Source organism: Miscanthus floridulus, chromosome 17 (genome assembly GCF_019320115.1).
Source record: "Miscanthus floridulus cultivar M001 chromosome 17, ASM1932011v1, whole genome shotgun sequence".
In the NCBI taxonomy this organism is placed as follows: Eukaryota; Viridiplantae; Streptophyta; class Magnoliopsida; order Poales; family Poaceae; genus Miscanthus; species Miscanthus floridulus.
This window is the reverse complement of record NC_089596.1, coordinates 109,218,789-109,232,027: the sequence shown is the minus strand read 5'-3', so window position 1 is coordinate 109,232,027 and position 13,239 is coordinate 109,218,789.

Below are 13,239 nucleotides of genomic sequence, written 5' to 3'. Positions count from 1 at the left end.
TCACAGAAAAGGTCCTTGGATTCCGTCGCTAATGCTCCCAAAGTGGACCAACAAAAAAGAAAAAGGCCGTTCAGTGTCAGCGTTACAAACTTGATTGAAGAAAAATTTATAGCACACATCTCGAAGGAAGATTGTGTTAGTTTCTTCAATCTCTGTGCCTCACTGCCTCCGTGTTTGTTGAAGTCCGAATTCAAAAGGCAAACACAGAATCAGTACGCTACAATAAGAGTCGATGAAATACACAATGAAGATTTAAGGAAGATACAGAAGTATGTCGAAGACAACCCTAAATTAACCATGGAAGAGGCCGCGAACATCTATTATGATGTACAAGGGACGGGAACACCGGCAATGAAGTATGAAAGGGGCAATCTTTTGGTTCCCGATGACGAGTACAAAAATTTGACAACATATATGCGCCAGTTGCATGAATATTACATAGCTCAAGCAATAGAGACGGAGGACTTTGGTTTTGAGGTTATTATCCGTTCGCCACATATTTTTCATTATCCTGAAGAAGAGAAGTTCGATGTCGAGTGGGAGTGCTTGTTCTAGCTATACCAAAAACGCTCTCTCGATTCACAAATATTGATAATGTGGACTATGTAAGTACCCTACACGCATAATATTATAATTAACTACTCTCTCAAGACATAAATTATTAACTTTTGAGCAATTCCTATGATTTTATGTAGGTGCATAGCAAAATTTTGCATACTAAAAAGCAAATGGGATAACATAGGCTTCTTGGACCCCTTGCGAGTCAATGAGAAGACATGTTTAGGCCTCTATGGATGTGATGTGGAAGACCTGAAAGAGAGATTGATTGCTATTTTCGATGAATTCAAGATGAAGAACAAAACCCACATACTTCTAGCCTACAACTGCGAGTATGTGTTCTCGGCTTTTAATTTTATGCTTCTTTTTTCATTAAGATTATTCGATAATTAGGATTCTATGATTGCAGCAATCATTTCATCTTCATTTGTGTCGATCTTGCTAAAAATCTGATCCAGGTGTGGGATTCGAAGAAAAACCATTTCATCATCTGGATGCACTGGTGGCAGTGCTGAATTAGTAAGCGATCCTAATAACATATTATTTCTAGTCACACATACCGCTTTCTAATGTTTCTCCTTTTAATGTTGCACAGTGTCCGAAGACGACATATCGGTGGGACACATGTCCCATTCAAGGTTGTTGAAATAGAGGGAAAGTACCTAAAACAGCCGTCAAGAAACAATGAATGCGGGTTTTATGTAATGTGGGCAATGCTTCGCTACCTCGGCGGAAAATCAGAAGAAGCAGATAAGTTGGAGTGTATAATCCCCATTTCATTTATGCCTATTAATAATTCAACAAAATAATTTACTGATTTCTCTTTGGATATCTTTTTTAAACGACAGCGCAAGAAATATAACCACGAAAGGTTGTGAGATATGGAGATCATCGCACTACAATCAGAGCTGGCAAAATTCATCTTAGCCAAGGTATTAAAAAAGATAGAGTATTTTCCATTGCACAATCCATGAAGTTCAAGGACCAGTATGGCCCAGAGCGGATCGCTAGATTATTGTAAGAAGTCTGAGAAGCATGCTTCATCTTATCGAATAATTTTTTTTATTTTAAGGGATCGATATCTTGATAAGAACATTTGAACTATAACCGTAACATTTGTAATGTTTAATATTGATGGATCTATCGTCTACGTAGCGTATATAAAGCGAAACCCGATTCCACAAAAAATATAAATTAAAATAAATTATAAAACAATAAAATACGAATGGGCCATCACTACCGGTTAGCAACAAACCGGCAGTATTGTCGTAACCATCACCGACGGTTAGCAACAAATTGACAGTGTTGTCATAACCATCACTGCCGGTTAGCAACAAACTGATAGTGTTGGCCTGCTCAACACTGTCGGTTGGAGCCATGAACCGACAGTGTAGGCTTGCTCAATACTGCTGGCTTGAGCCAAGAACCTACACTCTTCAAGCAACCATCACTGTCGGTTGGGACTATAAACCGGCAGTGTTGTTCAACTGGACACTGCCGGGTGGAGCCAGAAACCGACATTGTTGCATGTAGATCAGTGTCGGTTTTTAAGAACTGACAGTGATGTCAACCCCCCATCACCGCCGGTATGCCACTGTCGGTTCAAAATCCGATAGTGAAGGGGGTTTTTGAACCGACAGTGATGTCCAGATCTAGGATAGTGGGCAGTGAATTTCAATTCACTTTTTTCTAAACCCTCACGTGAGAAGATGTATACGTATTGTAGTGCTTACTTTTTTTACCTATAATGTAATCCCACCAAGTGTTGTTCTTCGACTCTAATGGTGTTAGCTGTTTGAGTCCCACTTCAGGGGAGTGAGTCCTAATTCACTTTTTTGAAACTGTCCGTGTCTGGAGATTTACCCGTATTGTGCCACCTATGATGTAATGTAATCCCACCTACTGTTGTGCTTTGAATCTAATCACTTCAATAAATATTTCTTCACACCGGCGAGCCATTGATTTTATTTGATGTCCTATAAAAGGTATCATGTGTAACGGATGCAAACATGTGTGGCCCTTCCACAACACCATAACGGAAAAGACATATTAGCTTTCATTGACATAATTTTCCAAGATTTGATGTACCAAGCAGGCCACCTTTCGTAACACCGTAATGGAAATTGAAAAAGACATTAGCGTGGTATACATGCTACCTGAGATTTAATGAATTAATGAACTAAACAAACCACCCGCCGCCAATCGTGGGCAGCTAGTACTATATAGTATTCCTGTCAATCACGCACCTCTATATCTACTCCCTCCGTCCTCACAAGATTAATAATAATTAATTGATAAATAGAAAATATTTAATGCAAAATTAGTTTTTGTCCTTAGAATACATTATATTTAGGACAATTTTTAATGTTAGAGTCAACTATATTATAGGAGAGAGAGAGTATATATCTATATCTTCTATATCTAAAGAGCCAAAATTTCTGCTGCCTATATTTTTGCGTCCAACCTAATCACCAGTGTTTTATCCGCATCTAGCCGGGTGATTTTTTTTTTCGTTTCCATTTCTATTTCTTCACGGTTGCTTCATCTTTCTTTTTTCTTTTTCCCACATAATAGGTGTCTCGGGCGTCGGGGTCTTAGGAAGGTGCCGCCCCCACTCCAAGATGATGTCCGTGACTTTTGGTTTCCTATTTTTTTCCTATAATGAAGTAACTATTCTTTTGTTATAAAAATATTATCAATAATAAATACAGCATTACGGGTCTTTTAAATGTTGACCCTTTACTTATAATAAACAAATATTTTTATTACTAAATTCTTGGTATTAATTAGGAATAAATTACTATTATAACATGAATCAACCGATGACCTAACTTATGAACTTAAATTTTGAACACTTTGCCATCTAATCCTATAAAAATAAATGTTTCTTCAAGCTATCTACACATACCCGTGCAAATCTCTAAGTAGCCTACATATAACGATGCAACTCTCGATAAAGCTGACATGTGGAAATTGAGACACGATTACAACTAACTTCTTGCCGACTTTAACAAGCTATTAGAATTACATACTTTTATGGATCCTCAAAAGAAGCTACAGAACTTGATATCTAACTCTAATAAAAAATAAATAGATATCTAACATTGCCATCCTTGTTTCCACTAATGAGCCTATTCGTTTGAGATTGCTGGAACAATCACTCATAATATCAAAAGTAGCACGTACATAAATTAAACTATCGTGACCGTTGCAACTGTGCAGCAAGCTGAAACGAATAGATCATATGTATGATAGTTTTTCTCCCGTCGCAATGCATGGGCATGTTTGCTAGTTCTTAAAAAAAGGTAAACCTATTACAACTCAATCAAAAAAATATGTGGATCATGGGGACTTCTAACTCATTTTGAAGTCATTATAATTTGTTCAATATAGTTTCGAAAACATTTAAAGGTCATTTTGAAGTCCTTGTAATTTATCTGGGATGCTGAGCTCAGAAAAATTGTTCAACATAATTTTGAAAACATGTAAATCAATCAAATTTAATTACTTTGAACTATGTTTTCGTAAAGAAAACTCAATTACCATATATTTTGGAAACCAACCTATTTGGAAACTTCAATAGAATCTATTTTTCAGCTAGCGTTGGGAGAAAAAAGATCAGCTTAAATTCGAAACTATTAGTTCATCAACAAACAAAATATGTTTGAAAACCACTACTTAACATTCATAGCATTTCGTTGTCAATTAAAATAAATGCTTACACTAAAGCTGCATGTAATAGTTTTTTAGAAAAGAAATATGATGAGAGCAGGAGACGAAATGCTGGACACAGGTCTATTAATTTGTTCTGCAATCACCTCATTCACAACACGCATATTCATCAGTTCTTGACTTTTTTTCTTTTTTGAGAAATCAGGGAGGGGGTGATCCTCTACTGCTTTATTAAAACAAATAGAGCTTACAAAAGAAAAAATAGAAAACCAAAAAGAAAACAATGAAAATAAAGAAGATGTGTATTCGATGCAGAAGCAGACACTCGGAGCTGCGAGCTCTGTTTTTGGTAAGAACGAGCGGGCTGCTTTTGATGGACTGAACGTGTGTATTCGGTGTGCGCGTTGAATAGTCCAAGAGAGCGAGAGCAGAGGACTAGATGATGACATTCGCGGCTGGCAGCTGTCGCAGTCTGCTCAGCATGTTCGTTCGTTGATTTCAGTCAAAATTTATTCGTTAGTTAATAGTATTTTTCTTTTATAATAAAATAATATTAGTCAGACTTATTAGCTTAGAAACTGACCAATAAATAGACTCAATGTCTAAGTCAAACAGTAAACGATGAGTGTTTTTTTTATCTAGCACCTACAGTGATTTCATTTGCCTTTTTTTTGCTTTTGACTATACTGACATGCACGTACTAATTAACAAGAAGATAGCATTAGAGAGACGACATGTACGTAAAGCACGCGTGTTCTGGTCAAAAGGAATTCCTTTATACTAGAGTCATTTAACAATATAATATTTTCGAGAAGTACACTCTTATATCGTAGTCTTTTTCGAATTTGCATGCAACATTTGGTGAACTACTTTATTTTGAAACGACATCCATCATCTTGTTCGCTTGCTCGTAAATGATCGTAAATTTTCAGCCGGGAATAATATTTTTCTCTCACATCAAATCAGCTAGCAGTAAATAATCCACGATCGTTTACGGCCTCCCGAACAGGCCACATCTTCTAGACAAATATGACATTGTTTATTTCTTTCAAAATAAAAAAATTTGGCTTGTTGAGACCATACATGCTAATATTCAGTAATAGGGTAATATTGCTCCTTTCAATAAGACATATTATAGACTAATAAACATTTATCTCGCCATACGTATATTAGCAGTACAATAATAGTGTCGGTGCAGAAAATAACCAACACGTAAATATTTGTAGTTTTGTCGTACGTTGTGATCGGATGTGGCCTAGCACTCAATGACACATGGATTATACTGGTTCAGACAACGTGCCCTACGTCCAGTTTTAGTCGGTCGGTAACTTTATTTCTGAGCTCAGGTGCTCGAAGTTTGCTGTGAGGTTATAAACAGAAGGGGGAAAGATGGAGGGTACAAGAGGTCCGATCGAACTCCGGTCTGAAGGGCCGAGAGTGATAGGAGCTCCGCTGTGCACTAAGTGTTCGAACGTCTGTTGTTCGTTGAGATCCTTGGTCGTTCGGATCGTGTGTGTTGTTTGAGTTGTGAACTGATTTGATCTCCCTGTTGGGAGAGAGCGTATCCCCTTTTATAAATAAAGGGGGCGGTTTTTACAAGTGAGAGAGAGAGAGAGTGTGAGAGTACGTATGCTACTAAGTCTTGTTGCCCATGCCGTCGGGTATAGGATGAAAGTAGGCGCCCATAACATTTTTGTGTCAGACGCATGTGGGAGGTTTTGCCGTATTCACTGTGTATGGCAAATGACGACGCCCACAACACTGTCGATGTCCAGAGGCATGTGGGGGTTTTACCGTGTTTGCCTGGTATGGGAATTGATGGCGCCCACAACACTGTAGGGCAAATCGTTGGCGCCCACAACACTGATCGGGTTCGGACATGCCTGGAAGGTTGCAGGGCACCCTTCTGACATGTCCTGTCGGTATTGTCTTGCAGGTGTACAGGGTGTGGTCCTTGGTTTTGCGGTTGACTTGAGCGTCATGCCTTACTTGCTCCGCCCGTTTCCTGGTCCTCATCGAGCGGGCGTCCTCGGTCGGTTGGATCCAGTCGGCTCCGACTGCGCCAGTCGGAGAAGAGTTATAAGCAGAGGTTCGGTGTAACCCCGGTCAGAGACGTGAGTTGGAGTTCGAAGCGTTGTTGGCCAGTCCTTCCGGTTGGAGAGGCGGGCCGAAGTGGGAAGCTAGGCCTTCCGGTCAAAGAGACGGCCTAGAGTTAGAACCGGGCGCCATTCCTCCCTGGCCAGGCCTTCTGGTCGGAGATTGGATCGCCCTTCTAGCATGTCGTTAGGTTTTTTGGGCCAGCCCAGGAGTTGTGCATCGTTCACAACATCGTCTGCTGGGCCAAGCTTTTGTTGGGAAGCAAGTCTATGCGGGACCCAGGTTTATGAACCCGACAGGAGCCCTCGAGCCCCCGGGCGATTCGGGTAAAATCATTTAGGGGGGTTTTTTGTTTTGCCAGTGGGGGAATTTTTTTTGTTTTGACAGCGGGTGCGCGGGAGCGCACCCGCGGGCGTAGCCCCCGAGCCCCTGGGTGATTCGAGCAGAATTGCCTAGGGAGTTTTGTCAGCGTGCGTGTGTGCATGCATCTTGGTGCTAGGCGCAACGAGGGATCACATGAGTCGGAGTCGCGGATCCAGGCGTCGGACGTGCCAAGGTGTTTTGGACGTGTCGAGGGATCAGGCGAGATGGAGTCACGGATCTAGGCGTTGGGCGCAATGAGGGATCGAGCGAGTCTAAGTCGCGGATCTAGGCATCGGGCGCGATCGAGGGATCGGGCGAGTCAGAGTTGCGGATCCAGGTGTTGAGCGCAACGAGGGATCAGGTGAGTCAGAGTCATAGATCCAGATGTCAGACGGGCCGAGGCATTTTGGATGTGTAGAGGGATCAGGCGAGACAGAGTCGTGGATCTAGGCATTGGGCGCAACGAGGGATCGGGCGAGTCAAAGTTGCAGATCTAGGCGTTGGGCGTGGCCGAGGGATCGGGTGAGTCGGAGTCATGGATTCAGGCGCTAGGCGAAATGAGGGATCAGGCGAGTCAGAGTCGCAGATCTAGGTGTCGGATGGGCCAAGGCATTTTGAGCATAGGTGATGGATAGTCGAAGGATTGGGCGAGACAGACTCGTGGACCTAGGCGTGCAGCCGAGGGATCAGGCAAATTAGAGTCATGGATCCAAGCATTAGGCGCGCTGAGGGATTAGGCACGTTGCAGTCATGGATCCAGACACTGAGCGCACTGAGGGATCGGGCGAGTTAGAGTCATGGATCTAGGCATCGGACATGCCAAGTCATTTTGGACGTGCCGAGGTGTTTGGTCGTACCAAGGCATTTGGATATGCCGAGGGATCGGGCGAGTCGGAGTCACAGATCCAGACATCAGGTGCACCAAGGGATCTGGTGAGTCGGAGTCACGGATCTAGGCGCTGGTGAAAGGTCCTCGTTTGGTTTTGGTAATTGAGTGACAACCTAGGTGGACTAATTGTGTTTATGTGAGATACACAGGTAATTAGTCCACAGGTGCATGTGTGTGAGCAACATATGCCATGAAGGTGAAAATGGCTTGGAGATGTTGTAAAGCTCACACATGTGATGATGAAGGAGCTTAAATGCACGTGAGACATGACATTGAGTCATGTGATCAAGGTGGAGAAGATCAAGACAAGACTTGGCTTGATGGACAGGTTGCAAGCGTGAAGGGCAAGTCGAAGGCTTTGGAGTGATGGACCGCGTGGCGGTGAAGCTTAAGCAAGACTTGGCGTCGATGGACGAAGGCAACGGTGAAGAGCAAGTAGAGTCAAGATCGATGAACCAATATGATCATGTGATGATATGAAGTGGATCATATCATTGTTGATCGTGTTGGTGCATGTGTTGCATCGACATTGAAGGAGATGGAATGGAATGCGCAAGGCAAAGGTATAACCTAGGGCATTTTATTTCACCGGTCATAGGTGTGTAGAGAAGTTTATGACCAGGTTTAGGATAGATGGCCGTACTATCAAGAGGGGCAAACTTGTTTACATATCGGTCATCTAGTGCCACTCGAGTGATCTAACTTTGCATCGTCGCTAGGATCGAGTGGCGTGGCAAGTTGAGTGGCTAACATCCCTTGGGAAATGATTGTGAAAAGCTAACACACATACACATGGTGGTGTATACTTGGTGGTGTTGGCACATCTACAAAGGAGGTGGTGTTTGCAGGGTTGAGATGGGTTTGGGATTTGGCGCTTTTGGGAAAATAGAATGCCTATTTTTTATTGCGCCAGATACAAATTCTTGTGGTTGGCACATTGGAGCAAGGGTGAAGAAGTTAGAAGTGAAAACAAGTTGATCGCGAAGACGCTGGCGTCGGTCAACTGACCGGACGCTGGGTCTGAAAGCACCGGACGCTGGCAGCATGCGTCCGATCAAACTGGTCGGTTGGCACAGTACCGAGGGTATTGCACCAGACGCTGGTCTATGTCCGGTCAAGGTGGACCGGACGCGTCCGGTCGAAGAAATACGCCTCGGAGAGCTTACTGGAAACGACCGGACGCTGAGGATTTTGCATCCGATCAGTTGAAGCTGCTGCGTCTGGTCAGGTCAAGTGACCGTTGGAATCAGGACACGTGGCTATTTGTGGGCGACCGGACGCTAAGGTCTAGCATCCGGTCAACACGACCGGAGCGTCCGGTTGGCCCGATTTTTGCCTAGTGAAGGGGTAACGGCTAGTTTAGTCCTTGGGGCTATAAATAGAAGTGGCCTTTGGTTATGGCTAGTGCTGAGCACCTTGAGGGACTTTGTGTCCATGCTTGAGAGTGCTTAGGAGCCCTCCATCTCACACATACTTGATAGCGATCATCCGATTGTGTGAGTGAGCGATTCTAGTGCGATTGCATCGTGAGGTTGCATCAAGTGGCACTAGGCGATCGAGTTGCAAGCTGGTGGTGCTTGTTACTCTTGGAGGTTGCCACCTCCTAGATGGCTTGGTGGTGGTCTCCGTCGAAGCGCGCAAGAAGCTTGTGCGGCGCTCCGGAGAAGTGCTTGTGAGGGGCACTTGTGCTTGCCCCGCGGGAGTCGCGAAGAGCAACTTTAGTAAAGCGTGTCATTGAGCTACCCTCACTCATGGGGTAGGTTCTTACGGCGCTCGACGTGTGGGCTTGGCAGGTGATGCCTATTAGCCGCCGAACCACCAAGTGAGCGGTCGACACAACGGGGACTAGCGTGTTGGCAAACACGTGAACCTCAGGAAAAAAAATCATCGTGTCAACCTTGTTCTTCCTATTGGTTTGCATCCCCGTTACACAAGCTTGCATTTACTTTCATATACATTAAGCTTGTGTTGTTGCTTTTGTAATTAGTTAGCTTGTGTAGCTTGCTAGTTACCTTCTTGCTTGTGTAGCATAGAAGTAGCTCCCTTGCGTGACTAATTTGGTTTGTGTAACCTTGTTAGTCACATTACTTAGTTTGTGTAGCTAAGTAATTGTGCTCTCTAATTTGGCATTGGTTGCCTTGTTATTGAGCGTTGCTAGTGAGCTTAGTTAGCTTTGTGCTTTTGCTTACTAGCATGTGTAGGAGCTCCCTTGTAGCTTAAAGTACTAGTGGCATAGGTTTGTGTGACCTTGCTTCTAGAATTGGTTAGGAGAGCTCTAGCTAGCCCGGCACCTTTGTTGCTTGATTAGTATCTTTGCAAGGTGCTAGTGAACATAGATAGAGGGGTATAGTCTTGGCTAGACCGATAGTTTTAATTCCACACTTGTTTCGAGTAGCCGATGCTATTAAGTTTTAAAAAGGACTATTCACCCCCCCCTCTAGTCACCATCTCGACCCTTCAGCCGGGCGTGCCAAGGGATCGGGTGAGTCAGAGTCGCGAATCTAGGCGTAGCTGAGGTCGTTTTGAGGTGTTGGGTGTTCTAGGCCCCTGAGCCTCATTTGGACTCGGTAGGGGTTGGTTGAGTTTTGTGCGTTACCCCATCCATGGTTTTCGCAACTGGAGGGGCTAAGCTAACGTCGCTTGCCTCAATGGCTCGAGTGACGCGCTCGGCGAGCTCGCTAACGGGCATGTTCGAGTGAAATCTAGGTCCATCGTTCATGATGGGGTTGGCATAGGCCTCATGTGGCATTCCACTGCTCCTTAACCCTCAACCCGGCAGATGCCTAGGTTGTTCTGGAGACCAACTCGGGTGGCCCGCTGGCCTCCTCTCGATGGATATTTTGTGGGCATGGCTCGAGGTTAGGATCAAACGAGAAGGTTGAGATGACCCTATCTACTTTGGAGCGGACTAGGCGAGGGCTGCTCGGGGCTCATCTGTGTTTTCTCCCTTGGCTCTGTTTGACACAGGGCAGCCTCAAGCCCTTCGTGGGCCGGCCTTCGAACCCCGGTCGGTCGTTGCTCATGTTGAATGAGGCAACTACCGTTTTGTGACGCAATACAGAGCGTTGTGATGCATTTAACTATATATGCGATGCTTCGGATGTATGGAATAAATGAATGCGTGCATGGATGAATGAATGTTTCATATAAAGAAATAGTTGGGGTTGGTAATGTTACCTTGATGACTCGAGTGATAGGGTTTGAAAAGCTCCTATCGGATATGTCCGACCAGGATCCACACTCGTCGTTCGTGACAGAGTCGGCATGGCCAACAAGGGGCGTCCCTTTGCTCCTTACCTATCTCTTGGCATTCGCCTGAGCCGTTCGATCGACATAGGAAGCCTGTTGGTCTCTCCTGGGCAGAGATCCTGCAATTGGGCCTTTCCGAGTCCCGCCTAGGAAGGCAGAGGGCTGCCTACGTGCAGTGGTGCCTTGTTTCTCACGCCCGGCGTGCGGTAGTGGTGGGCCACACCTAGGCCACGTCCTGTCTGACCAGGCGCCAGCAGGGTGCGTTGCATCGGTCAGGATGCGTCCCATCATATCCCATCCACATTGAATGGAGGAAGGGAGAGGGTTTCTCGCCCCAATCCTTTTGGCTTTCCTCATTTGCTCTACTTCTTCTTTAAATAGGGGAAGGGAGAGGGCTCTCACTGTAATCCTTTGCCTATTTTCCAACTACTGCCTCTCATCCTTCTTCCTTCTTGCCAAGAGTGCTTGTGTGCCATGGTGGTTCATAAGTGAGGGAGAGGGGAAACGAGGGGGAGGACTCACAGATCCGTTCATGAATCTAGAGCGCAATGTTGAGCTGGAAGCCACCTGAGGCAGTGCTGGCCGCCTTCACCAAGAAGGGGCTGCTTCTGCAAAAGGAAGTGGTGCATTGGATCCTGTGTGGGCTCCTTGATGAGTGGGGCCTAGAGCCACAGCACCTCAATCTGATTGGGGTGCTGTGTGTCGCCGGCTTTGTCACCGTCTACGAGGCCTTCTTCGGGATGGAGCCATACATGGATTCTTTTCAGCGGATCTTCACTAGGCAAGCCTTGTCGGAGGGGAAGCCATCCAGGACTGCGCTGGTGGGGGGGTTTGCCCCTACAGCTGCTCAGGTCGGCCAGTTCATAAAGTTTTATGAGATGTTAGAGATATCCTCCAGCCATGATGGCCATACAACGGCAGGCAGTGTCCCTATCCAGGGGCTACCCAGTCTATATGGGAAAGTCTAGAGCTCCATGTTCTTCTGTTGAGCATCTATGGGTGTGGCGTCCTTGAGGTACCCGTTGCGCTCACATAAGTCGAAGGAGCAAAGCCGAGTGGGGTCCTTTTGAGCGTGACTGAAGGCATGATTAAGAAGACATCACCCAACCTATGGATGGAGTGGAGGTCGGGTCGGAAGCTCCGTCCGAACCGAGCGATGCCCCATCGGAGGGCGAGCAGCCTTTATCTTCACCGATCGTGTCGTTAGCCGATGCCGTCGGGTGCCCACAGTAGAAGTAGCCAGCAGATGTAATAGTTTAAAGTTCATGGGGGAGCCCTCATTTGAATAGTTGTTTTGACAAATACATGAATTTTCGTTTTGTGATGAATTACTTCATTCGGGGAAGCTTGTCCCGTCCATTCCTTATTTTTACCTTAGCATAGCTTTGTTTTTAATTCTTTCTTTTTCACACCTACCCGTTCCTCCCATAGGCTGCGACCTTAAGAGCCTGGGCATGGCCCATAAGGCTCAGCTACTCATAACCATATGTAGAGGTGGGGTGCGACCAGTTGGAATATTGAAGCAAAATTACGTAAGATAATTAAAGGAACGGACTACCCTTTCGTTCGGGTAAAAATTGTATTCACCATATGATAGTAAAAAAAAGAGATGGTATCACACCCTCGTGGAGCCCCCGAGTGACCAGACCGAAAGTGTTCAGGCCGGGGTGCTTTGCAGGAGCGAACATTGAATGAAAGAAAAAACGGTAAAGACCGAATTTTACGGGAAGAAACAACGTAACTGTTCGATGTTCCAAGTATTGGTGAGAACATCGTCGTTGTCGTTCTTCAGTCGGTAGGTGCCCGGTTGGATAACTTCGGTCATCGTATAGGGTCCTTCCCAAGGCAAAGAGAGTTTGTGCTTCTCCTTGGTTGATTGGGTCCTTCGAAGCATGAGGTCACCGACCTCAAGGATCCTTCCTATGATTTCCCTCTCGTGGTACCTGTGGAGAGTCTACTGGTAGCGAGCAGAGCGGATGATGGTCATCTCGTAGGCCTCCTCGAGTAGGTTGACTGTGTCTTGTTGAGCCTCCATGGCTCGATCATGGTCGAAGGCCTTCACTCTTAGGGTGTCATGGTCGATGTCGGTGGGCAGCATTGCTTCAGCTCTGTAAGCCAGAAAGAAGGGTGTAAACCCTATGGATCGGTTTGGGGTCATTCTGAGGCTCTAGAGGATTGCTAGGACCTCTACAACCCATTGTCCGATGTACTTATTGAGTCGATCAAAGATGCGTGGCTTAAGTCCTTGTAGGACCATGCCATTGGTGCGCTCGACCTAACTGTTAGTACGTGGGTGTCCGACCGAGGCCCAGTTGACCTTGATGTCGTATCCATCACTGAAGTCCAGGAACTTCTTCTCGATGAAGTTAGTTCCGTGGTCAGTGATGATACAGTTAGGAACGCTGCACCAG